Source organism: Caloenas nicobarica, chromosome 1 (genome assembly GCF_036013445.1).
Source record: "Caloenas nicobarica isolate bCalNic1 chromosome 1, bCalNic1.hap1, whole genome shotgun sequence".
Lineage (NCBI taxonomy): Eukaryota > Metazoa > Chordata > Aves > Columbiformes > Columbidae > Caloenas > Caloenas nicobarica.
Genome location: NC_088245.1, coordinates 41983158 through 42009581, shown reverse-complemented (window position 1 = coordinate 42009581; position 26424 = coordinate 41983158). Strand labels below are relative to the sequence as shown.

The following is a 26424-nucleotide window of genomic DNA, read 5'->3' as shown; positions in this document are numbered from 1 at the left end:
GTCAAGGTTCAGGTCAGTTGTCCCAGTTCTAGAAATAATGTGAAACAGACTAATACCCCTGCGTAAACTGTTCCCCTTGCAACAGGCGAGAGGAGGCGAGTAGATCAGTAGGAAGCCACATCTCTCTGTGTGCTGCTCACGGGTACTTGGCCGCTGTGGCAGCAGGTGTAGCGTGAGACCTGGAATGAAATAAAAGGTCAGGAAGAATGTGAATCGGGAGCCTTGTGCGGGCTTAAAGCCCAGGTTGCGGCCCGAGCGGCGAACTGAAGTGGCTTTTTGGCTCCCTTCCACTTGCTAGTGCGCGGCTGCCCATTATCCTGGCGCTGGTATGCCACTTGGCTGCTTCAGCAGAGAGGCTGCAGAGACAAAACACTTATCTGGCTCTCAGAAATGGGGTGGACTTTCCAGGTCAGGCGTGAGGAGATGTGTGTTAGGGTTCGTGTCCGGAAGTAATGCCGTTCCAGTGTTGCTCGCTTGAAATCCGAAGCTCCTTATGCTTCGCGTTGGTTTCCTGTTCTTGTTAAAATTGGTTTTGCTTTAGAAGCGAAGGCTCTTAAAGCTGAGGGGTTTGACAGAGCATGCTGCAGAATGATTCTTTTCTCCTCAGTACGTAAGTTTCCTGAATGAATGATTTTGAAATAAAGTATTTCCCTGCAGAGCCTGCCTCTGTTAAGTCTTTAGACTGACACAGCAACAGTGAGACTACTAGTGCAATATTAATAATTTATATGTGCCCCTCATTTTGGACCTTTGTCAGTCATTTCAGCCTCGGCAGGCTGGAAGAGATGAGAAAAACACGTATATATTTTGCTGCAGTTCTCTCTGCACATCTTCTCAGAGTAGGCAAAGGATTTCATTCTCCAGAGAATGTCTATCTGGAACCTTTTAGCAGTGCTAAATTTACAGAAATAATACCAGAAAATAGCATAACAGTGTCTCATTTCAGTCATCTCTGCACAGGGTTGTACTGCTTTCGTTGGGCGTCTGCAACAAGTGTGGTTCAGATGTTCGTGAGCTTTGCCTGGTTGCAGTAGGTGAGAGAGAGGTGAAGCTTTTATGGGTCTCTTCTGTGGGATAAGCCCAGCCAGGGTTTTGCTGTGTGTGCATAATCAGCCCCAAATGTTTCTGTGCTGCTGCAGCTGTGCGTAGCTTTCTTCAAATCTGGGCTTCATGGCCTTGATTCTTTCCCTTACCCGCTTCTAAAAGGAGGGAGATGGTCAGGTAGTTTGTGTGTTTCTTGAGCAGATCTTGCTTGAGGTGAGGAGCAGAAGACTCTCTGAGACAAACCAAAACAAGCCGTCCAAAACAAGGCTGATAAGAGGATGCCACCAGAGAATTCGGCTGGTTTAAATACAAGGTGTAAGTGTGCCTGTGCTGGTGCTGAATTCTGGAGTTAACTGTTGCAGGTTCGCGCTTGGTGTTAGTAATCATCTGAACACCTTCCAGCTTGGCTGTCTGCTAGGTACTTCTTCAAATCCTGTTGGAACCGCGTTTCAGGGAGTTTTGAAGTGCCGCTGGTGTAGTGTGCACGAACTAGTCGACGTGTTTCAGCGAGTCTGTGTTCTTGCAGGCAGGTACCGAATGGTTTGAGTTAGATCAGTCTTCTTTGAGTGGTATTTAGCAAGCAAGTAAGTCTGCAAGAAGCTGGAGAGCTCACTCCACTGTTGCTGGTGGTCTGAAGTGGTTGGTTCACCCCAGGCAATGGAGGACCCATGGCATTTGTGTTGCTGGGTCATGGATGGATGGATGGGACCGTCAAGGAGAGAACAATGTTCTGCGAAGAATTTAATCAGTATCTTAAGTCCGAAATAGTTTTACTGAGGAAAGACAGATTTCTAGAATAATTGTTGGGAGAAAACTTATGTTTCTTTAAAACTGGATTACATTGCTTCAAATTCTGTTTTTGAACTTCTTGGCCTGGAAAAATGTTTGGCTCAAAAATTGCTGTGTGTGTGCAGAAGGATCTGCAGAAAGATTAACGGATAAGGAGAAACTTGGTCTGATTGTTTTGTGTTGCACTCGTTAAAAGATTTTTTCATTTGAGATGAAATTTTTTGCCATGGTTTGTACCTTTGTAGTTCAAACATATTCTTCTCCTGGACTGTTAAGTTTCCCTGAGAACTTGTATGTACAGTTTCAAGAAGACAAGATGTAACTGAGTTAAGATTTTTTTGAACTTAAATTTTAATACTTAAATTGCATAGCCAAATGGCTTGGCTGCCGGTGAATGGTTACAGTTCAGAAAGAAACTAAGATGCCCTGTTGGACTTCAGATGTCTTGGTTGCAGCAATGAGGTTTTCTTTTTTTCTTTTTTTTTTTTTTGGACTGATGAGGGGCTAGAGCCTTACTCCTGGCTCTGCACTCGTGTGCTTTGTCTAATATACATATGCATTTGTAACAAAAGACTTTTTGCAAAGCAGCACTGATTTCTTCTGCAAAACGGAGAGAACTGGGAAGCTGAGTTGGAAGACACTCTTTCCTTATTTATTTTTTTTCCCTTCTCCCTCTTCTTTACAAGAAGTTACTTTAAATAGGGAACTGTTCAGCAGGTTGCAACCAGAATTCTATAATAAGATCTCTGTTCCTTCTCCCTACTTTTTCACATGCAAAGTTGTGGCTGTAATTATATGACAGCTGCCCTCTTGGCTGACATGCAGCAGATTGAACTGGGGATCTCCAGAGCTAAAAGTGTGAGCTGCTACTCTGTGAGCTAAAGCTCTATAGCTGGAGGCTGTAATGATCTATATCCTTCATGATTGAGTGTAGAAGGGAGCTGCAAAAAGCACTTGCTGAGTTATGGTGTGTACAGGGTACTCGCTGTGTACACGTTTACTTCCCGGGTGTACTGTGAGCGTTCTTTGAGTGGTTTGTGATAATGGTACAAACTGTTGTCGACTCATGGGCGCTTTAAAATGACACTCCATTTTGAAGTCTTTCTACCTTAAATGAAATAACTTTACTAGCCTGTTAGTCAGACACAGACGTTTGTTGCTGTATGTGCATGTTGCGAGTATAAGGGACCCTGATGCTACTGAGGTCCTTCAGCTCTAATGCAATGTAAGTAATCGTTAACAATACCGAGCGCAGTGTGAAAAATTCTACAGCATCAGTGACGTTCAGGTAAATTTGCCTTTGTGCTTTGCCATAACAGTAGGGTTTTTGTAGATGGCACCGTGGGAGATTTGTAAAAGCAAAGGAAGGAGAAGCTGGAATTGTTGGAATCTCTCCCATTTCCTAAGGACCAGGAAAACGTGAGCAGTGCCAAAGTTTGTCAAGCTGAGGAAAAATGAAGGGAAGCAGAACCATATGGAGCTTCATGAGTAGTGTCAGCTGTGGGTAGCTTCTGCAACCAGTGTTGTGGGAGAGAGGGAAGTGTGTTACAAGTTGAGACATTAATTTTGAACTTTGTGATGTTCTTAACACCCCCATTCTCCCCCAAACCAAAAAAAAAAAAAAAAAAAAAAGGAGGTGGGCATCTGCTAGCTTTAAATGGGGCAAAATACACATTCCTGTCAATCTGCACAGTTCAAAACCAAGCTGGTCTTTTTCCCCATTCAAAAAATATAAAAAGGAAACATTTAAGGGAGGCAATTAAACATTAAATAAAGTCAAAACAGGGACAGTGTTTCAGACATAAACCACTAAGTTAGTGCCAGCCCAGCGTGTCAGAAGCTTACTTGGTACCATATATATTATTAACAGGGATATTCGCTGCTGTAGATTAAGATGATTTCCATATATGTTAGGTCACGTCCAATTACACAAGTCTGACCATACTAAATCATGGGTTAGGTAACACCCTGCACCCTAGTTCCATCTTCCACTGTCTTCATTTGCAGGAATTCGTACACACCAGTTAGTATAAAGACACCTATAGTACAGCCTAAGAAATTCCTATTTCCTCCCCTCTCACATTCCTGACCTGTACCACCACTGTTATCCCATCGGTTGTGCTGATGTAACCATTGGTAGGACCATGGTGTAAAATACACCAGTGACCTGATGTGGGTCAAAAGCCCCATCCCTCCAAATAAGTGAAATGACCCAGGCTACAATGATCTAGTCCATAGTGCTGCTTTGCAAGCAGCAGTGTTGGCAGAACTGGGGGGGGATGTTGCAAAGAGGGGTGGAGTGAATTTTTTAAGTTGGTTTTACTCCTGAAAGGCACATCTTGTGCGACTGGCCCCATCAGGCCATCGCGTCAGTCCTGGGCTCAATTCTCTCCTGCCTGCCCTGTCAGTCCTTACAGAGAGAGCGGGATGAGGCTTCCCATGCTTCCCGTGGGAGTCCGTTCCACAGCCTAATAGACTTCACTGTCAGGAAACATTTCTTGACTATGCTTTAATCATGGGTGTCAAGCTCCTGTCCCTGGGATGACCTGAGCCTGCATCAGCACAGGTGCCTTCCTCGCATGTGCTGCCTGCAGCCTGCCTTCTCCTCTGGTGTTTCTGCAGGCCTGTTTCAGCTGCAGGCAGCTGGACCTTGTCCTTAGTGCCATTCTTGGAGGCCGCTGCAGAAGTGTGGAGCTGGCAGCCCACATCAAGGGCCTGAGTTGTCATCTGAGATGGGCTGGTCACCTGGAGTAGGTTTCCAAGAATCCAGTGAGTGGATACAAGCTGAAGGAGCGTTCGTGTGCAACTCTACCTTGGGTAGAGCCAGCTCAAAGGAACATGTTACAGCACAGCTATCCACTGACATAATTACGTTGCTGTCAAACTTGGGAGTGCAGGTAAGACTCCAGTATATTCCTGCAGTTTAAAGCAGCGTTCTGGATTTCTTTTACATGACAGAATTTGGGCTATATATGTTGAAGCACCTAGGAAGTGCAACCCAACCAAGCTGCTTGTCTGCAAGGCCGTGGAAAATACCAACCATGACACTCCTCAGTGAAGATTCTGTGCCGTGTGTCCTGTTGGGCAGGCACAGGGAGGGAGCCTGCCTTGCTGTCCCTTTGAGGGATGGCTCTCCCATGGCTGATGGCAGCTACTGCCGGGCTGCGGTGTCTGGCTGTAAGAGGTGGATGGGTTTCCTGGGCAGAAGAGTGTGCACCTGCTGCCTCACGGTCCTGGTATTCAGTATAATCTGGTTGCACTAGAAGACTTTTTTTTTTTTTTGTTCTCCTAGCACATAGTGGTCGTTTTGCACATGTGGGCTGGATATCAGCATTTTCCGTCTTCCAGGTCTCTTATCTTTGTTGCCATTTGCTGAACCCCCTCTGTTCCTTGTATTCCCTTTCCAAGGCGGGATGAGTAGAGCAGGTTTTGGTGCTGCAGAGGCAAATATATCTTTGTCTTGTGTCACATCATTATGAAATCAGCGCTATTTTCCGATCTGTTCCTAGTACAGTCAGACATTTTGCTTACTCTCCTGTCTGCTTCTGTGATATCCATAGACCTCATTATATGATGTCTTTTTACAGAATGGATGTAATTACTCCAGAACCAGAGGGTGTATGAACTGTTCAGATAATGACCCACTACCCTGTTCACAGCCAGAATGGTCGTGACACCAGTGTTCTGAAGCAGTTTCCTTGCTGTTTCCCCTGATCCTTTCCTCTGCCCCCAGGCTGGACCTCCCTGCATCCCCATCCCTGCCTCTGTGTCATTCACTTCGTGTCCTGGCTCCCTTCTGCTCCTCACAGCTCTGCCAGGGAATTATTTCTGTGGTGTCCCTGCACAGTCCCCTCTCCTCACTGGGCCTGGGTCCTCATCCTCCTCCTTGCTCCTCAGGGGTCCTTGTCTGACTTTCACCAGTGCTTTACCATCATTTGGCTCTTCTGCGTAGCCTTTCCTGACTGTACTGCCTACTTCTCAAGGGAGAGCTTTTTGCCTCCCCTGTTCCCAAGGGAGAAATAAAGCGTATGCCTCATTTAGAGATGCATAAAACATGGCCACACTGTCATCAGTTTTTTGGGTTTTTTTACCTCCTGTTTGGCTCAGGTCATCTCTTTCCGGTTAGCTGTGCATGAAGTATCTCTCTTCCCTTATCTTTGTTTTCCTGGGGTTTGCATGCAGCGGCTTGCTCTCCTGGGGCTAAGTGCCATCCATGCCTGTTGAATCCGAGGGTGTAGTTTTACGAGCGTTGTCTTCAGCAGCCCCTTCTGCTGCTGCTCCCGAGCTGCTTGTTCAGCTGTGCCAGTGCGCTGAATGTGCTGCTGCACACTGAACTGGATCAGGGAATTGATCTGGATTAAAGCTGCCAGGGTGGAGAGGAAAGCTGCTTAACCTAGCGATCTGCCCAAAGAAATACTTGAGAAACTACAGTTTAAGGGCACTTTGACTTGATAGCCCTTTGACTAACAACCCCCTAGTACAGAAATCCCTTGTTTACATGTAGAGTTGCTGCCTCCCACCCGTGTGATTCTCCTCCCACGCTAGTAACACCAGCAGCCACCTGCGTCAGGTGTGGAGCAGCTGCTGCAGGTTAAGATGTGCTGTGCAGCTGCTCTGGGAAGCGTGGGCCACGATGCTCTTTGGAAGGGTTGAGGACCCCTGGAGTAAAAATTGAAGTGTGTCACAGAGCGTGCAAAATCATCCTTGTTGTGCAACATCTCAGACTTAGAAGAAGCTGCTTCTTTCTGCTAAATGCTGGTCTGGTTTTACCCAAAGCCTTATTAATGTTCCAGGATGTTGCTGTGTCACTAAGTTTCTGGGAAATATAACGTACCTCCGGACGCTGGCTTGAAACTTTGAAAATGCTTGTCTCTACCCTGCTCTGCGGGACACGTTTAACCTGCCCCATCCCTCTAGAGCCCCTGTCTGGTGGCTCTGCTCCTGCTCTGCCACTTGGCTTTCACACACCTTTCCCTGCCTGATCCATTCATGTGCTCCCATCTTCATGCTGTCATGAGTTTAATTTTTGTTTAAGATCTTCTTTCCTTTAATGACAGTGGGAACCGAAGACTGTTCTCTGTGGGGGCTGTGGTGCGCGGCTGTGCTTGAGGTAATGAGACTTGATGAAAACCTCTTGTTACTGTGGCAAGATTTCTTCTTTCTCTGTGTTTAAGAAAAGGGGAGGTGGGGGGGAAGAAAAGAAAAAGTGACAGACCCTGCTGGGTATGTTAATATATTTTTAATGGCTTGCATGTGGCTAGCTGAAGACTTATTTGTCCAGCCTGCGAGAAAAGTGGAGCAGCGTGTTATTCTTGTGCACCTTTAAGCTTAGCCAGGAGTTGAAATGGGAGAGAGGGAGGGTTGGGTGGAAATTTCACAGAAATCCTGATGATACAAATGAAAACTGCTAGAGATGGAGGGGGGCTGGCAGGGAGAGAAAGAAGATTGGATCCCAGATACCTCCTCCCCTCCCCCTCCCCAAATCTTCCTCTTTTTCTGGAATATTCCACCGTCTGCGATCATCAAGAGAGCTACTGTCTCAGACTGTGGTATTTCTGCCAGTGGTGAGGGGAGAGATTTTTCTGAAATAATTGCTGTATTTCTGATGAGAAACAAAAGGATTTACGCTACGGAGGCGAGCTGGGGGAGGGAGCTGGCGGGACTGCAGAGGGAGGTGCGGGAGGGGGAGTCGCTGGACATTTTTCCCTTCCAACCTTAATGTGCTGGTTAAGCTGCAGGCAGGATGAGGCTGGTGGTCCCAGCCAGTTCCTCAGGGTGGCACGGGTTTTGCTGTTTTCCTGTTCCAAATGCACGCTGAGTGCTGCCGGGGCTGGGGGTCGGTTCTGGGGGTCAGGAGCCCGGTAGCTGGGGCTGCGGTGTGAGGTGGTGGGTCGGAGCAGAGGTGAGCTCGATGGAGCTGCCAGGAGGAACACGCACAAGGAGAGCGAGAGCTGCCGGCGAAGAATTAATGCTGCATAGCCCCGGTGAGAGGGGGAGAGAGCAAGTAGCGATGAGCCCTGATGCTGGTGTGTGCCGATTAGAGCAGCCAGGAGAGGATGGCCCTGGTGACGCACTGACAGGTGGGCTGGAAGCGATTATGGTATGGACAGGTAAGATGGACCGAGCCAACCCCCAGCAGCTCCCACCACAGGGTTAGGGGAGCAGTGGCATCGCTCTTCCATCCTTGCACTCTCATTCTTAGAAAACCCCAGTCGAGAGCGATATGAGCCTGGGGCAGGGAGGACAGAAAATCAGGTAGACTCTAAAACAGGGTTTTCCCTGGTGGCAGCAACTTGTTGTTCCTCTGGGAACAGCTACTGTGCCAGCTCTATCTCCTCTCTATTCAGTGATGAGCTCAGCTCTCCGTGTCCAGTCACAGGAGGTCTGTCCACCCAGTGTTGAGCCTGCCTGGTTTGGGGGGCCTCCTCTAAGTGAGGAAGCCAACGTGCGAGTGACCTCTTCTCCTCAAGGCCATGAAGACATGCCAGCATCTGTTGGGATTGTGTGTGGTTGGGGTCACGGTTGGGAGAAGGTTGGGAAGTTGTTCTCTTGAGTCCCTGCCCAGTCCTGGAGTAGCGTGTGTGAGAGTTGCCAGCAGTCCTTGCCTGGCTTCTTGTTTCTGTCAAGTGACTGCACTGCTGGAAACTGTCCTGCTGCAGATGAGTGCCCCTTCTTGGTGGCAACATCTCTGGGTGTTCCTGAGGCAACCTCCCAGCAGGGTCAAAGCTGTATTTCTGTCTTTTTTTGGGAAAATTAAATGTTTGCCTGTCTGTTTAATTTTAGAGCCAAGGAACGGTGCTAGACTGGCAACTCTAGGGACATCCTTTGTAGTTTGCCCCTGCCAACGTACCAGATTGCTGACTCCCAGCCAGACTGTCCCCTCTGATTTTTAAGTAGCACAAAAACAGTTTGTGGGAGACTTCTCTGAGGATACTGTAAGTTTCTTCACATTATGGAAGACTGGAGGCACATATGGTGAGCTACTGATATCTAACTGAAAGGACGGCAACTTGTTAGCCCTCACTGACTGGATTGCTTGGCTGATCTGACCGTACCCTTATTTAGATATAAATTAACTTTCAGCTGATTTAGTAAAATCAGTTTAGTAGTGAAGCAGGCAAATCAGGGACACCTTTGCGTTCTGTATAAATCTGTCCACACAGGGGTTTAATGCCATTTTACCCATCTGTTTGAAGTACTTCAGCTTGCCTCTCCTGTGTGTCCCTGTGCAGGCAAGCCCTAGTTTTCGGTGAGTGTCCGCTGCTTTCTTAACCCAGTTTTCCAGCTGGGCTGAAGTTGCTGACGGCTTCGTGACTTAGCCAAGAGCATGAGTGAATGTGAGTTGGCGCAAAATCAAAGCCAGAGACCCACCAGGCTCCCAGTCCTGTAAATTCTGGGTTGTTGAAGCCCTACTTTGCTTGAGTAGCCAACAATAACAGTCAGCTAATACAGTCAAGTAGTATTATTTTTACTCAGGCCTCTTCCACTGATAGTATAGTTACAAAACAATTGGAAGGTTTTTGTTTGTCTCCTTAAGCATGCTTTCTAGTGCCCTGTCCAGATTAATTTTAAAGATGACCGAAAGAGAATGTTTGTTTTACACTAGGCTTGTACCAATTTATCTCCCCCTTCTACCCCGCCATGATGGATTTAAAAAATGGTGCTGTCATCAAGCCTGAAATATCTAAGGCTACAATAGAGAGTAATGTGTGCTCTGTGTTTTAATTTTTGAGGGGCTTAGTTAGAGAACTGTTGCTGAGGTATAATGAGGTTTCTGTGAGCTCTAGTACTTTAATTGTAGGTAAGAGAGTTTTGAGTCTACTGGCTGTCTTCAGCTTAAAACAACTGAATAAATACAGATGGTAGCAAAAGCAAGTGAAGACGAACCAGAAATTTACATGAGCTGGGTTTAACATCACAGCTTTCGGTTTCTCGCTGTTGAGGGGGAGATAATTTTCTGGGTCCGCTGGTTGTCATAGTCTTTCAGCCTAGAAAAAACTTCCATTGCTACATGGGGAAGATGGGGGAGGTAAAGGAAATGGCCAGAATTTTTGTTTTGATGTTCTTTATGTGGTACGTTTTTAAAAATAAAATCAAATCTCCAAACTAAAACAAAAAAACCCCAAACCATAAAGTCACATACACCCGTCTATTTTTAAAGATTATTTTAAGGTAATGTCTAGCAACCTCATGCCACGAGCCACTTGCTGTACTGTCCCCTCTGCTGAGATGTATTGCCATAGCCCCGCTTTCCTCTAGGCACAAGGCCGTGCAACAGAATTTTCTTGCTTTCTGATTGTTTACTAAGGCAGAGCTGAAGGTGCTGGTTTGATTTTGTAAAATGAAGCCACTGAGGAGGGTCTCCGAAGACCACACGGTATCTCGCTGCTGTTGCGTGCAGGTAAAACATGGGCATGTTATTTCAGGGAGGGGAAAGGAGTCTCCTGACCACAGCGTTTAATGCCCTCACGCAGGCCGGGGAGCACACAAGGCTGGGGGAAGGCAGCCGACATGGGTGCTCATCAGGGTCCAGCGAGGGTGTCCCAGTGAAGTGGCAGTGAGGTTTGTTAATTAATTTAATAATCCTTCACCCCAAGCTTGCCCCCGTGCCTCTTCTCTTGCTCCCGTTAGCCCTTCCCCTTCCTTGGGACTTGGTGGTCCCGTTCTGGGAGTTGGGAATTGCAGCCTGTGAACTGCACCCAGCAGCTCGTGGTGGTTGCGGCTGCTGCTAAATCAGCCAGCTGAGCACCTGCTGTCTGCCCGCCAAGGGAGCTGAGCAGCCAGCCATTTGTTGTTAAAGTGACATTGTCAAAATAAAAATCCTGTTTTAAGCAGGCTCTTCCTTGCATTCCCAAATAATGCACTGGGCTATTAAACTAAATGAAATTTAAGAAATCACATTGGTCTCCCATTAGTAGCCAGAGGGGATGGCCTCGAGCATCAGGTATGAATTACCTACGCGCCCTGCAACCACAACTTTGAATCCCAGCAGGCTTGACTTAGCCCTGTGCACTGGAGTCGATAAATTGACTTCCATGCAGCTTATTATGTGGGGCTCTTTCAGATGTGACCTTATTAAAACCTGGAGTCCTCTCTGGATGTTAACAATCCCACGGCTGTTTCCCTAAGTGTAGAGGAGAGTGTTGCTGCAGTGTCCTTGAAAAAATCTCTTCCTTCCCCAAAATCTCCGCTGAGAGGGGCACATGGGGTTGGTTCATGAACATCAGACATGGCTGCAGCATGTTGCTGAGAGAACAGATTCTTCTGTGAGGGGCATCAAAAGCAGGTATCAGCCTCACGCTAGTGTAAGGGCTAAGGCTACTAGCAGGGAGGCCCTTCCTTGAACGAGTAGTTGCTTACTACACGTGATTACGTTGTATTGTTGGTGAGATTCTTGTTTGTCATTTAAAAAAAAATAAATTAAAAAAATCCCAGCTCTATCTAGCCAGCTGTTGTATCATTTCATAACCTCAGACTGTTTCCTTCCCTCCTCCTGCCCTATCAGTTTGTTTTTGTAGTGCCCTCAGAGCCGCTGCCGCCTCTGTCTCCTCTTGGACTCCCTACCCCCATTCTTCATATGCTTGGCTACAAGTCAACATAGAAACGCCTTTGTGCTCAGGTGGGAGTTTAAAACTGCTATGAGATATTTAATATGTGGAAGACAAAACTGACTTGCTACAGACACGCGGGAAGGAGAAGGGAGCGACTCAGCATCCTGGGCTGAGGCTTGAGCTAGTGCCTGCCCTTTTCTCCCCTGCCCCCCAGCCTCCTGAGAAAGTCAGAGGTTTCTGCCAGAGTGTCACATCTTTGCTCCTCCTTATCTTCCAACCCTCTTTTTTCCTGGCCCTTTTCTTTTCATCTTCACTCAGAACGTCTTGGGTGGCTCGCATGTAGAGAAACGAGCCTTTGAACCTGACACCGGCTCTTGTGTCAGGAGGGAAAGGAGCACTGTGGTTAGGGCACTGTCCCTGGCTTTGGTTCCCCTGTTCAGATGCTCTGCTGGCTGCACAATGGGGCTGTTGCAGCCCACGGGGCTGGAGGACACGTGCTCACAGGCTGCGAAACGCTCGGCCGCGGGAGAGAGGAGGGCTGGGGGTCGACAGCTGCAGAGCTGCCCTTGCCCCGCGGTAGCAAAGTGGAATTGGCACCTTGGGCTTCACTGGGAAACAGGGGGCGAGAGCTAATAAAAGATCAGTTTCTAATCTTCTGTTTTAGGGGAAATGCTGAGCAGCAGCAGAAGTGCTGGAGCCGATGATCTACAGATTGCTGTGGCTTGGCTTAGTCTTGTTTCACATTATGATGATTTTCTACGAGCTTGTGTGTGTGTTAATGAAGGGTTTGGTTCAGTACAAGCTGTTATTACCGGACCACGATTTCTTGGTCTCTTTCACAAGCAAGTGAATTTCCCCAATGTCCTGCCTCTCTGTATGCACATGCATGCACATGTGTGTGCACTTGGGGATCTTTCAGGATGGAAAGTGCAGTGGAAATGTAAAATACTATAATTACGTGCAGTGTTCATTTCTATTTTTGCTCTGCAGTCAGCTTGGCAAGTGGAACTCTGTCTGGGCAGTCTCATATCTGATCTGATCTATTTGTCTGTGCTTTTTTGCATTGTGGTTTACAGCCCTGCAATTGAAACCTTCAAGATTACTTAAAGACGGGATGAGAGTGTGCTTCCATTGAGCTTTGTAAAGGCCATTTCTTCTAGTGCAAAATAATGGGCCTAAATGACTTGACAGTGCTCCTTTTAAATCCACCACTTGGTTCCTGAGAGGGCGGGGGGCAAGGAGGTAATGTATAGGTCTTACAGGAATAAAGCCGGTGTTTTGTGCTCCCCTGCGGCTCTGCAGCGGTAGCTCACTGACTGACCCTATTAGCAGGGCCCCGCTGTCATCGCGGGCAAGTCTGGAGCGCGGACGGGGAACTGAACTAAGGAAACTGCCTGAAGTTGGGGGATACGAGGAGGCTACGGCAGCAACTGCCAGATGGGGAAAAAATTAAATGCTGGCAGGGAGAAAGGGATACTCCCTTCTAGCTCAGTGGTAAAAAAAAATCTCCGAGTCTTTCCTTCTCTCCAGTTTCCTTTGGGAGTGACAGGTCTGAGGAGCTCCAACGTGGGCAATGCCACCCAGTGCTGTAGAAAGGCAGGTGGGGGTACCAGAGAGCACATTTCTCTCTCGGCCGCTCCTGAGCCCTTGCACCAGCATCACTCTTGGAGAAGCTGCAACTACTGCTGGAACCTCTTACGGATGAGAGGTAGAGCCAAGGCCGTGATCAATTGATTGTTAAAGATCCCACTGCACTTTCCACGAGATGAGGGGACAATAACCTCGGTGTCCTGGCCAGATTCCAGTTCATTACTTTCTGCCTGTCTAAAATTTCCCCTTCCCCTCCCCCTGCCGTTTACCCTGGAGAAGTTATCATTTGCTTCCTCTCCTAATGACTCATGGGTAATGCTGCTGGCACACAACTGATGCTTCATTTCATCCTGGTGATGAGGGAAGGATCCCTATGATTTGGGGTCTTTGGGGTGAAAGAGGTGCTCTGGAAACACAAAGATGTTTGGAGTGTACACGGATATACAAAAGCGCCGTTGGTTACTGTTCTCTTCAGCTGCCGTTACAGGTAAACAGGTTTTCCCGCTGCATCTCCCAGCCAAATCCAGATCATAAATGCGCGTGTGTGTCTTCGGTGTGTGTGTGCGCAAGCCTGTCTCTTTCCCCCCTCGCTGTCTTGGAACAAGAAGAATGTGTCAAGCCCTCTGGCTGCAATCCAGGACTCTCCGTGGAACTATAAATCGACCCGTCAGGGAGGGGGAAAGAGATTAACGTTGGCCGTCTTCATTAGTGAGTCCCCAGAGGAAACCGGGTCTGCCGTGAGCCGTGAATGAGACCAGCTGAGAGAGGAGGGGGGAGAGTTTGCGGTTTTTATCGCTGCCTCCAGAGACCCCAGAGGAGTGGAGGAAAAGAGTGTGATAGGGATGGGAGGATGTAAAACGAAGGAAGCCGGAGCTTTCCAGCATGTCGCTCGCCTCCTCATTGGCGAGCAGGTAGCTGGTTGCTGCTCCTCCGCGCCAATCCCTGACCCGGGAGCCCATGTGTGTGGCTGGAGTACTTGGCATGCTAATTGGGAGCAGAGAGGAGCGAGCCCAGTGGCAGCACAGTGCCCTGCCATGCTAAACAAGTGCCGGTAATTGCATTCAGGGTACTTTCATTATGTCAGATTTTACACAGAACCAGGAAAGTGCATTTATCACGAGCAGCGTAATTCTTCTTGGGCATTGCTCGGGGTGTGTGTGTGCTTAATTTCCTGCCCCCCCTCTCCTTCCCAGAAAGATGAAAGTAATTCTTGCCTATGTTTCATTCTCCCTTGCACACTGATTTTTACAAATAGCTTCTTTGAGCTTCAAACAACAATCTCTTTCTTCCTCACTCTGTTTATTGTATATGTTTGCACTGCAGGCTCATGCAAACACATGCATGCACTAATGCACACGTGTGCTAATTGTTGTTTTTCCAGGCTGAAGGAGGGTACAGAGGCTGCAACTGCAGCTGGTAATGTTTCAGGTTCCCTTGTAAAGTCTCCGAGAGCCTGGATTGTGGTGGTGCTCCTACCAGTAAGATCTGGTTTAAGCTGGTAGTTGTCTTCCCCCCCCCCGTTTCTTGCAGTGAGTGACGCAGGCTCGACAGCTCCAGATAGTGATGCTCTTTATTCACGGAGCAAGCATCACACACATCGTGGCGATACCAGCTATGCACGCACGCCGTTCCTACCAGGGCACCTTGCCGTGACCTGAGGGGACCGGGAAGAGGATGGCTTCTCATCTGTGCCCATGTGGTCCTTGTCACCTCTGCAGCATGACAGCAAGAGAACCAATTAGTGTCAGTTGTGGTGGCGGTTCTTACTGATGGGGACGCAGACTCGGCTAAGGTGTGAACTGAGATATCATATGTCTTCTCACTCTGCCTCCTCATGGGTCTCTGGGGTGGAGGAGTCGCAATCCCTAACATTCTATGAGTCTATGATTCAGGAGCAAGGGAGCTCCTGGGAAATACAGCCAGAGTCGGCAGCCACTCTGGTTGCTGGAGGTGTGAGACCTTTGCAGGCAGTTGCAGTTACTGATCTGCCTGGCACAGATCTCTGCTAGAACTTGTTGTCCTCTTCTCCCTCCCATCCTCACTGCTGCGTTTTTGTTCTCTTGCTGTTTTTCCCTTAGACAACTTACTGCCCTCAATACATGCGCGGCTTCCTGTGTCTGCTTTACCTCGATATCTACAGTCCTTGGTAAAACACAGTGCAAGGCTTCAGCTTTGCTTCTACGTGCTCCACCAGTGCATAGACACCTCTGCTGTGGAATTTGTCAGCTTCTTGAAATGGTTTTTTAAATAGCCCTTGCAGCACAGCTGTGACTTGTACTGCTAGGCAGTTAGTATTTACTAAGTTAAATTTTGCTCCTTGGTAGTAAGTTAAAGTAATAATCCATTTTTCTAATATCAATAAACTTTTAAAAAAATGTTTTGTTTTGTAAAGACCAGCCCATAGCTTATAGTCCCTAGCTTCAGGTGTCTGCAGGCAGAACTGGATGAACAACTAATAATATTTGGAGTAGAAACATGGGCAGGAATGAGACCAGAAAGCTGGGGCAAAGGAGCTGCTGTTCATGTGGAGGGAGAGCACTAGTGGTACTAAGTAAAAAGTGGCATTTCAGGTGAGTCAGCCCCAGAGCTGGCCTAAAAGCCAGAAATCCTGCTGCTTCCTAGTTCCCTTTACACCTCTCGCTGTTGCCAGCTGGAGAGCACGCACTGATGTTCTGTCATACCTTGAAAGGAGAAGAAATAAATGATGATGAGTAGAAGGGTAACTGCACTGTGGTGTGTCATAACGCAACACCAGCTACGGTGTCACTAATGAACGAGCTCGCGGATGAGTTATTTACTCCACGGTCCAGAGGGAAGAGGTCACCTTCGCTGACACCCACCTCTGAGCAGCGTGAGGGCTCTGTGCTGCGAGCAGCGTGTCATCTGCAGCGGCAAAATCCCCTTTTTCCTCTCGCAGCTGAATGCCCTTTGGAAACCTCCCGTTCAAGCCTGGTCTGGCTTAACTTGTGGTGTGGCCTGAGGTGGTTTGGTCTGCGAGGTGACCCGCTGCCAGCCAGGTTGGAGGTCCCTGCTCTTGGGGGACCCCTGTCCTGGTGGAAGACTGGAGGAGGGACGGGGGGAATGCAGCCTGCGGTGGGGGAGAGGTGCCGCGGTAGATTAAAGCAGCTGCTGAGGGACTACTCCAGTGAAGCTTGAAATCAGATTGTTTGACAAACATCATGTTAGAAGCACCTGGCTGGTTCTGTTTGCCCCACAGCTCCCTACCTCAGAGAGAAAACAAGGATTTTCGCTGCTCCAGAAGCGCTTTACTCTTCCCTCGCTATGCCCCAGAGGGCAGGTTGCCTGCCTGCAGTGAGCCACGGGTGTCTGCTGGAGATGGAGGGTGGTAGAAGGTTTTGAGAACCCCTCACTCCAATGGCATCCCACTATCTGAGAGACAGAGAGCTTATAGAGAGGTGGGTTTCTTTGATGTGATTTTATTTTTTTCCAGCTCTGATTTTTGTTCTGCCTCATTTGCATATTGTGGTTTTTTCCAAGCCTCTGCATCTCCTTTCTTCCTCCCTTTTTTTTTTTTTTCATTCTCTTCTCTCTGCTAAAGATCGCTCCCTAACTCTCAAATGTCCCTCCCCTGCTTCACTCCCCCCCCACCGCATTTTTCTTTCATCCTTTGTTCTTGATTGCTTGTGCCCGGGAGCAAAGAAAGGAAAAGGAAAGGATACCATCTCTCTGTGAAATCCAGGAGAGAGAGAAAGGCAGGCAGGCAAAGTTGTCAGCCTGGCAGAGTGAGGCTGAATCCATCTCAGGGACGTGCTGCACGGCTTGAACACAGGGGGTTCGCCTCCTCCGTGACACTTGCTGTGCCACGCAATGTGGCTCTGGTCCTGCCAGCCCTGGATGTGGCTCCCCTGCAGAAATGTTGCTTCTGGCATCTGCTGCCCCAGGGGAATGAAACAGGGGTCAGGGATGGACCCAAACCACCTGCCGTGCCAGCCCAGGTTACTGATGAGGTCCCGTGCACGGTCCCCCCCCGATCCTGGTCCCACTGTGAATCTGGCATGTCTCTCTCACACAGGAGTGTAGGTAATCACCTGAAATGTGTGCGCACGCTGGCTGATAGATCACATCTTCTCTTTCCTTCCATCTCCTCTCGCCCTGCATCAGCAGCGCTGCCATAATCTCAAAATCAACAGGCCATTACGGTCTCAATGAGTACTCTGAGACAGAAATCCTGCAGTGTACTTAAAAATCCTAATGTAGAAACACAGCGCTGTCCTGCATTCTCCCTCTACCTTGTTTCCTGGTTTCTAGTGTAAAATCTGCTTTGTTCTGTGTCTGCACATAGGCGTTTTAGCAGAGTGCATTGCTAGGCTTCAACTAGTCTTTTATTCTCTTTTCAGAATCCCAAATACAGAGTCTGATGTCTTCCCCCCACCCCAGCCTTCTCCCTTTTTTCCATTAGCTTTTTGGAGCGATGACTTTCGGCTTGTGCCTTGGGAGAGCGGAGGTTGCAGAGACCTCGCAGAGGCCCCTCTGTTGCGCCCGCCTTTACCGGCCTGGCCTGTCCCTCACCCTCACCGGTGGAACATGTGCTTTTGTCGATTAGACCCAGTGGGTGGGCAGTTCAGGTGAAGACAGGCCATGCTGGGTTTTGCACAGCACAAATGTCTTTCTGCTGTTTGCTGTCTTTCCCTAGAAGAGCTTTATCTTAGATGTAGCTTTACATTTCAATCCTCCTTCTTAGTCCCCTCCCCTGGGTTTTTGTTGTAAACCATGTTTCTGCCTGAGAGGACTCTGATCTCTAAGCCTTATTGGAAAGGGGCATCTACTCTCCTGATATTTGCAGGTTATTCCTATTTCTAATAGGACTCTTCTGCATCTGAAACCTAGTTTGCAGGTCAATGCAATGGGGTAGCCCAAACTTCCATGTCATATGCCACAGAACTGGATATTTCATTATTTTGGCTACATAAGGTAAACATGTATGATGGACAAAATTGAGTGTGATGCTTACTGTATGAATCACATCTATTGTCCATGGTTCTTCCAAGCCTTTTGCCATGGTATATTGCTGGGAGGACTGGGGTATCACAGTTTGTGTGTCTCTGCTCTATTGGTGATGAGGTGCTGTTAGTTCTCCTTTCTGACCTGGCCTGAGAAGGAACATAAATGAGTTGCTTGAGGTGGAATTCCAAAACTGGATGCCAGAAGATACTGTACCCCATAGCTCCTCTCCAGCCTGCATGAGGTCTGAGGACAGGCATTGAACTGCTTACCAAAACCTGTAATGTAAACTACGTCCAGAGATGTAGAGAGAACAGTTGGGTTTGCTGTCTGCGATCCTGTCCATGAGGATGGTGACATGGTCCCCTTCAAGAGCAGTCTCTCTTTTGCTTCTGTGGTCCACTGATATTGACTAATTGCAGGCAGATCACCAATACAAAAGAGTTGGTATAGATGCATGATTGTCATTAACTGTCAAAAAGAGATAAGCAATTAGCAGAGTCACTTCTTCTGCCTCCCGGCCTAATCCAAAACTCTATGGCAAGAGTAAAAATGTCAGATTAGCAATGAAGTGTCTTGTTCAAATGAACTATTTGGGGTTCTTGCCAGTGGCAAAACCACCTGTTTCAACTAGGTAGTTCATCACTCAAAACTTTCCTGTGATGGGGCAGCTCCTTGGGTATCTCAGCAGAACCGAAGAAGCGTGGTCTTTGCTCTGTGCCCGTGGAAGTGTAAGGTGCCAGAGGCACACCCACACGCTGCTTGGACCACTGACTTCTTTGATCTGATATGTTCTCTTGCACACTGGCGCTGGCTGTGATGCTGGAGCTGGGACCAAGTGTTGGTTGGAAAGTGAAGGATTGCTCCACTGTCGGTAGTTCGGAGCAACGACCCTGAGAGAGAAGCTGCTTCTTTATGTCTCTGTCAGTTGGCTTTCATGGACTTCGAAATGTGAGGGTCTGTACTATTTTATGACCAATTTCCTATCTGATACCACTGTGGATGTTTTCATTGTCCTTAGAAAAGTCTAATTCAATTAAGATAACTGGCCAGTTTTTATCTGGACTGTCAAAGCAACTCCATGTGCTTCTATCCTGCTGTAGAATTTCTTTTAAGAATCTGGCCGCAGAGGCTGTGATTTGGCAAGGCCTCCTCTTGGGTGGTGCCTGCATCTGAGAAGCTTTACTTGTCCTCCATGTCCAAGTATCTGGGGAGCCTCCTGCCAGAACTGAAGGCGCTGGAGGTGGAAATGAGGGACCCCTCTGTTCATACTTATCTGTACATCCAGCCAGCATGTTTTATAGCTTACCATCCACTGGCCCCAGTCACAGCATTGCAGCTGCTCGAGCAGCTTGAGCTTCCCTTTTCCTTTACTTTCCCTTCTCTTCATCCTCTACCTCGTAGTGCTTTGGAGAGAGCAGCTTCTTCTCCGGCTTGCTATAAAATCTGTCCTCTTGTACAAAAAGCTTCTGTACAACTGTGTGATTCTGGAAGAGGCTTGCTGACCATCTCTCTTTTGTCGGTTCTCTCTCACATCTTTCATTTAATTTGAAAACACCTTCTTTTCCTTCTCTTGTCCCTCTTAGCATTTCTCTTCTCCTTCCGTTGTAGATATGAGCACTTGAGCCAGTTGGGAATATTGATTAATTTTTTTTTTTTTCCTCTTTTGGGAACTGTTAGTTTGAACGGTAATAAGTGTCTGTTTAAGACGCAGCATTTCATACAAGTTTCACAGGGAAAGGAATGTGGTGTTGTCCGCCTGCCCAGAATATCCCCATCCCTGCCAGCTTAAAGGCCTCCTCTGAGCTAGAGCAAGGCCTTGCGCCTGAGGTGGTGGGCAGAGCGTTTTTTTGGTGGTTGTCCTTACCGAAACAGATCCCACTTCCCAGTCTTGCCTGGGGACAGCAAGAGGGGAAGGAGTGAGCATCAGTGGCTTTGGAAACCGGCTTTGTCACCAGCAGCCAGGATCCAGCTGTGCCTTCGGGCCCTTCCGTGAGGAGGGGGAGGGAGAGGCTTGTTTTGGTTTGTGTTTTGTTCGCTTAAAGCTTTGAAAAGGCGTGTGATCTGTTGCAGCGTGATTAAGGCATTTTTACATCTGTTTGAGTTTGGAAACTGGTGTGCAATAAGTTTTTTTTTTTCCTGGAAAATGCTTTCAAAAGGTATTGGAGAGTGAAAGGGCAGAACTGTGTGGCAAGTTATGGTCCAGGTACTTGTTGATGTGATGCGCTGAGGAACTGCTCGCCAAGCTGCAGGTTCGTGTTAAGTGGAACTGGCAGTGCTGTGGATGTGGTGTCATTTACAACACGTGCAACTCAGGGAGAGGTGAGAAGGTATTGCCAGAACACAGGAGGGAGGGTGCTGGACGAGGACTCAACATGCTGTGCTTCAAACCCAAGCCTGCCTCTGCCGACAGCGTTGTTTAGCTTGTCTGCATCTCCAGAAGGGGATGCGCCAGAGGGCTCCCCTTTGTAAGCTCTGGCTGTGGGCGTCTGGTGAGGAAAGCAGGAACTGGGCTTGAACCCCTTCTGATGGAGCGGGAGCAAGGGAGGCGGAGGGAGGAACCTGAATGGAAGCAGGCTTTTGCTTTGTCTGTGCCGTTCACGAGTTGGAGTTGAAATCTACGGCTCTGAGATGAAGCAGCGTTGCGGTTCGGGTTGCGGGTTTCAGGGTGTTGGTAAGGGCATGGCTTTGTGGTGGCTTGAAGTAGATACAGATCAGCATGGTTGCCCAATAGAATGGACCCAGTTGCCTCCCACGTTCCCTGTTGCTGCTGCAAGTGTGGCGTGATAAACCAACCCGGTAAAAACATGATTTTTCAGCCAGATCTGGTCAGGGAAATGTGCTGAGGGAGGGAAGGAAGAGGCAGGAGGGGCTTGTTTGTCCCTCTCAGCAGAAGTAGGGACTTGGGGTTGTCTGGATGTGTTATCCGACAACTTGTTTTTGGCTTATTTAGCTAACTCACCTGCCTCCACCCTTTGCCATCTTCTATTATCCTCATTTAATAGTACTTCCCAGCTTCATGAGGGTGTGATAAGGGTATCACAGGCTGTGAGGCAGCCAGATGCAACATGCACATGTGTGTATGCATGTGCAAGAAAGAGATCCAAGAGAGTCGTCTCTGCTGGCAAAACCTCCACGGGGCAAGAAATGGCCTTGGCAAGGGCTGCTGGCAGGAGGGAGCGGGCTGCCGTGGCACGGCCGGGTCCGTGCAGAGCGTCCCAACGCGCTGCTCGTCCCGGCTGTGTTGTGCTGTGACCGTGTTGTGCTGTGACCGTGTGTGACTCAGCCCAGCGCTTGCCTCGGTGGCATTTCGCAGTTTGTCTGTCACACAATAGCGCCCGAGTGCCGATGCTCATCTATTCTAAAACCAAAGGGGTTGGCAGCCGTGGACAGAAACCTATTGATTGTGCTGTAAATCAGAAGGCTAAAGGAAAAAGCCCAATTCCCAGGAAAATTGCAGGTCTGTCTCTCACCTGCTGCAGGCAGAAGAGTCTTTCTCCCACCTCCTCTGGGCAAGCACAACGTATTTTGTGTGCAGGGATAATTGGTAGTCTGGGGTCTAAGATCAGTGCTAATTCTTTCTATATTTTGTGCAGGCAAATGATGGGATTTCAGCAAGGCTGAATTAGGTCTGATAACAATGCCAGAAGGTTCAGGCTTGCTTGAAAAGTAACCTGGAACAGAAATGGGACAATTGAGCTGCTGGAGCTTTTGTGAGCCGGCGTAGAAGGGAGGCAGAACTTGATGCTTCTACTTTTGGGCTTGATGGCTGTTTTTGCAGCAGAAGACAAAGATCTGTGCCATAGGATTACGACAGGACAAGGAGTAATGGTTTTAAGCTAAAAGAGGAGAGATTCAGGCTAGACATGAGGAAGAAATTTTTTTTACTATGAGGGTGGTTGCCCAGAGTTGCCCAGAGAGTTGCACAGGTTGCCCAGGGAGGTGGTAGATGCCCCATCCCTGGAGACATTCACGGCCAGGCTGGACGGGGCTCTGAGCAACCTGATCTAGTTGAAGATGTCCCTGCTCATTGCAGGGGGTTGGACTAGATGACCTTTGAAGGTCCCTTCCACCCCAAACTGTTCTATGATTCTGTGATAGGATTGCCTCCTCCCTTTTGCAAGCAGTGGGCTCTGCCACTTTGTGCCCCAGGGACCACCTGGCTTTGGGAATGGAAAACTAGAGAATTTCCCTGGTGTCAGTCTGTGAAAGGAGACAGAGAAATCCACAAAGAGCAGAGGTGTTGCTATGGGGTAGAATGTGACCGGATTAACGCAGGATGGAGTTTGGAGCTGGAGAACGCAGTGGAGTTAGAGGTTTGGAGGACACGATGAATTGCTGGGCAGGACATGGACAGACGGAGAGAGATCTTGGAGGAGGTCCCAAAATTGCCCTATTTAGTACGTTTGGGAGAGTCATCACTCTTCTTATCATGCATATGTTTTGGGAATGGGCCAGGGGAGGTTTCAACAGAATCAGAATCACAATCTTGTTGTGTTTGTTGTTGTTTTTTTGTTTGTTCTTTCAGACTCATTATTTTGGGGTCATTTTTATATGCATTGAGAAGCTTTTGTGTTGTGGGTGTGGGGTTGTTTTTTGTTTGGTTGTGGTTTTTTTTTTTTGTTTTTTTTTTAATCTGTTAACTGTTAATACCTCTCGGTTTTCTTACCTTTCCATTCTAGGAGGGAATTTTTGCCAGGCTCTGGATCAAGTATAAACAGGAGTTTCACATAGATTCAGGACAGATGTAGAGGCACCCAGGGAAAAGCGGAATGGCAGGAAATTATGTTGGTCACAACTGAAATGCTCAGCACAGCCAAAGCACTTGAGCTTTGAGTGAACCTTTTTTACAGCACATGTTGCCCCTGTGCTGTAGATTGTTTTTTTGTTTTTTTTTTTTTTTCTTTTACTGGGAGCAGATGGAGAAAACCTCTGGGGATGGGATATTTCTCCTGTGACTGGAGATGAGCCTACGTGCACTCTGGAGAGAGTCACCCCTCTTGCTTTGCCATGTCTGGGTTTGCAGGAAAGCTCCGTGAGGACCGTGGCTGAACTGGATCCGTGTTTGCTTAAGGTGCTGAGGGATGCTGAGGTCAGACGAGCTTCCTCTGCTGCAGTGGGAAACTGTTATAATAACCGCTGTTTCTGCTGTTACAGGCCACACAAGGATGAGATATTTATTAGGCTAATGAGCAAATTATAATTCAAAGCTTCAGGATGAACAAAAAAAGAAATGTATGTTAGCTCCCAACTGATAGTGGTTGTAGGATCAGAGTCACAGAATTCTTGAATTTCAAAGTTTTCCCAAGTGGCTGGCACTTGGATGAGATGCAGCTACATACGAGTATGCAGTTATAGTCTTAAACTTAGAAATGTGTGTGTGCGCTGCGGTCGCAATATAGAGAACGGGGGAAAAAGCAACCTTACCTCATTTCCTGCCGTTTTCCATGTGAATTCTCATTCATAAAGCACAGAAAAGGGATATTTTTGTACAGTGTTTCCTACGGGGATTTATTTTTTTTTTCCTCTCACTAAAAGAAAATGCAGAAAACTTTGCTCGTTCATTCAAATACAGCTGTGTTTGGTTTGTGGTGTAGAGGTCTAAGTGTGCATTAGGACATGACCTGCCCAGTGTACCTGTTTTGTATCACCTCCGTACACACACGGCTTTTTTCTGTAAACTCTATTGGCCTGCTGTCCAAAGGCAGTTTTGAATTACAGTTTATGTGGTCTGGATTCAGCCGGATGCTGCCTGAGCTTTGGAATCTTGCAAATATGTTGGCATTTGTGTAATAAATACAAACTTTAAGTGTTTTCTTTTGCTTGAGGAGCTCTTGACTTCATAAGCTTTTATTGTGAGCTGGTTGTTAGGGCTGAGAATTTGCCACTGACTCCCTCTCCCCACCCCAAAACAAACAAATAAATAGAACCATATGCAGTTGACTTCATCCTCCAAACAGCCTCTTAGGCTACTTCCCTATGAAATCAGCAGCTTTTTTTTGTTTTTCTTTCAAGTTTTGAGACATGCCAGACCACTGTAGGCTGCACGAAGAAGGAAGATGTTAGCCCCAGCCATGACTCTTAAGTCAGCTGTTAACTTGATCCAAGGGATCATTCTCCCATAGCTGAAGTCACTGCAACATGTTTTTCTTGCCTCGTTCCCTGTGTGAAATAAGCTGCTGTACTGAAGGGGTTTTAAAGACATTCTTTGTTGTTGGGTTTTTTTTTTCCCCCAAAATAGAAACATTTAATAATTTTTTTTTAATCATATTGTTCAATGTACAGCCAAGAGACATTCTTTTCAGTGGCTGTTTCTAGTTTAGACTCGGCATAAATCTGTTTTAGTTTGTCAATGGCGCGATCCAGTTCTAGATGATGAAGTGACCCGAGTACAGATCAGCCTGATCCTGCGTTTTATTCCAGCCAATACTCCTGACTTCCCATGTGGTCTTTGCTCAGTCACTTATGAATTTATATTTTATTTCTGTTAGCTTTGAAATCAGGGTAGCTCCTGGAAAAGTCTCAAAGGTTTTGTGGCTGTTTAAGTCAGTTTGATATTGGTAGAGCGTGCACCAGATCCTAATATTAGAGAAGGAGAGAAGCACCCTGTGACCCAGCAGAGTTAAGGTAAGAGCGCGAAGGGACAGAAAAGGGACCAGTGATGGAAATAAAGGAAGTTCAGGCAAGGGGAGACGCTGGTGTTGAGCTGCGGGTAATGTGGAGGATTATGCAAAAGGGTGAGAGGAAAGGAGACACTTCAGCTCGAAGCAAAGGAAACGGAGTACAAATGAAAGCAGTGGTTTGGAGAAAGGTGGGTTGAGTCAAAGAATTGGAAGAAAGAAGAGGGAGGAAATAAGGAAAAAGGTTTGTTGAGACCAATTGGCTTTATGGATTACATTTATTTGATTTTTAGTTTTGAGGCATTACCCTATGTTTCTAAACTTGGGGTGAAATTATGCTTGCCTTTTTTTTTTTTTTTTTTTTTTTTTTTTAAGCATCTGACCACTCTAAATTATCACGTTATATAATTTGGAGTAGGAATGCCTCTAAAATTTGCTCCTGAGGTCATACTGGTGTCTGATAGCACTCTCTAGAAAATAGCTCCTTGAACTCTTGGAATTTTTAATGGCTTGGCATTATTCCCTGCCAGTCTTCCTGGTGTCTTTCAAATTGTTGTCCAGTGTTGTAGATGAGAACTTCCTAACATGTAAAGCATTTAAGAACATGAAGAAAAAGTAGTTGCGTAAAGATTCTTGTCTATGGATTTTTAAAAAAAATTTTTTTTTTTTTTAATCTTTAGGGAATAATGTGCCTGATTTAAAATTTGGCCCGATAACGCCTCCGGTTTTGTTTGTTTGGGTCTCAGTGGTGGTTGTCCTCTTTTCCCCACTGCCAGCTCTGCGTGTGAGGAAGGAGCGGTGAGGAGAAGGGGTGCAGCCGGGATGGTTTGCAATGACTTGTTTCGGGGAAATAAGAGGGAGGTGGCCGATGTTGGTCTGAAATTTGGGGCTGGGGATGCTGCTGTTCCTGTTGTTCCACCAGACAGCGTGGTTCGGCCACAGAGCAGCTGGCTTTCAAAATTAATGCTTAAAACTTCCCATTTTGGAAGATAGCATTTCTTATTGTGCTCCGTTTTTTTTTTAATTGGTAAGACCAGCACTTCAAAACTACCTGCAGGTAGATGAATCACTTGAAAATTCTCCCAGTAAAAATATTTGTATTTTCTCTCACCAGACCAGTATGTTGAAGCGTAACGTTTGGGTCTCGCACAAGCTTCTGCAGTGACTAATTAGGCAATGGAAAAGCAGAGAAATCACCTCACCTCTGGCCGCACACAGCGCTAGTTAAGAAAGTTGTGGAAAATATAGGCAGCTGCCACAATCCTGGGCTACAAGACGAGGTGGAGATGGAGGGGCTGCCTTCCCCAGGGCTCGGGCTGGTGTCGCGCTGACGAGCAGCGCGGGTAACTGCTGCTTCCAAGCTTAATTAGGAGGAGAGACTTGTTCCTTAACGCACGGTGGTCATCTGGAGGAGCCAAAGGAGACTTTTTGGGGTCCTGCTGCCGCCCATCGCCAGCGGCGCAGGACGGGGTGGGTGCCTCGCGCCGGCGCCGGGCAGCAGCCGCGGCACTGGGACGCAGCGGGACATGGTGTCCCGGGTGGGACAGACCAAAGGCCCCGCCGGATGCGGCAGCTCCTGCGTTGGGCTTCTATCTCCTCCTTTGCCATCGGCTTGTCTCCTTCAGGTGGTGACAGCCCTGTGAAATCTTCCAGGAGCCACAGCGTTTGTCTCCCTTGAAACTCGGGAGGGCAGGGGACAGCGGGCCAGAGAGGATTGAGGCTTTTTTTTCCCTCGTTCTAGGCTTTTATTTACCTGTTTTGTTGTTGTTTTTGTTTTGTGGTTTCTTTTTTTTTTTGTTTTTCCCTCGGAGAGCACACAGCTCTAGTATTTCAGGCTTTTTTTTTTTTTTTTTTTTCCTTCAAGAAAT

General features: G+C 47.6%; 1 protein-coding gene across 4 annotated transcripts in view; it reads left to right on the top strand.

Annotated features, from left to right (window-relative positions):
* Nucleotides 1-26424, top strand: part of TCF20 (transcription factor 20) — a 132715-nt gene that overhangs the window by 13174 nt on the left and 93117 nt on the right. The gene's annotated exons all lie outside the window — the stretch shown is intronic.